Here is a 596-nt window from a genome sequence, read left to right as displayed (position 1 = left end):
TTTTTTTGGTTTTTATTTATTGGCGGCGAGTGAAGCTCGCGAAGAAATATTAGGCGTCCCGTGGTGCGTAGATGCGTCGAGATTATTACCTTGTCGGGAAGATTTAGTTTTGATTAGATGTACGCCGGGGGAATTGCCAGCCCGATGTAAGAGCGCGGCGCGGATGGCCTACCTGTTGATCGGTATGCATCGCGCCGCGAACAAATCTTCATTTCGTCCCCCGGTGAAATTACGTTGCGGCACACCGTCCGAGAATCTGCTGGAATGCGTTGCGAGGCGTTTTCTAAGTGAAATGTTGCATGATTTAGTCAAGTTTGTATTCCCACGGTCGTATTTCCCCGAGGAGGGAAATGGCGAGCTACGATCGCGAGCTTCCTTCTCGTATAATAATCTCCCTCTCAATAATAATCTCCGTGCGTGTACTTTAATCACGTAAATCGATTCTTCTCGTTTTACAGTGTGTGAACGTTGTTCGATTTTTTTTTTTGAGAAATGTTTCACGCGCACGGCTAATGGTCAAACGCGTTACGTAAGATTTTTACTGTCTCAAATCTCAGTACCATGTTCTTCTTCTTTTTTTTGGGGGGGGGGGGGGG

The 596-nt window shown here is 46.6% G+C and overlaps 1 protein-coding gene across 4 annotated transcripts in view; it reads left to right on the top strand.

Annotated features, from left to right (window-relative positions):
• LOC122528926 (protein gooseberry-like) overlaps positions 1-596 on the top strand; it is a 35,428-nt gene that overhangs the window by 22,462 nt on the left and 12,370 nt on the right. The window lies entirely within an intron of this gene.

The sequence above is a fragment of the Frieseomelitta varia genome, unplaced genomic scaffold (assembly GCF_011392965.1).
Source record: "Frieseomelitta varia isolate USP_RPSP 00005682 unplaced genomic scaffold, Fvar_1.2 scaffold_130, whole genome shotgun sequence".
NCBI lineage: Eukaryota > Metazoa > Arthropoda > Insecta > Hymenoptera > Apidae > Frieseomelitta > Frieseomelitta varia.
Note: the sequence above shows the minus strand (reverse complement) of the source record. Positions and strands in the feature narration are given on the sequence as shown.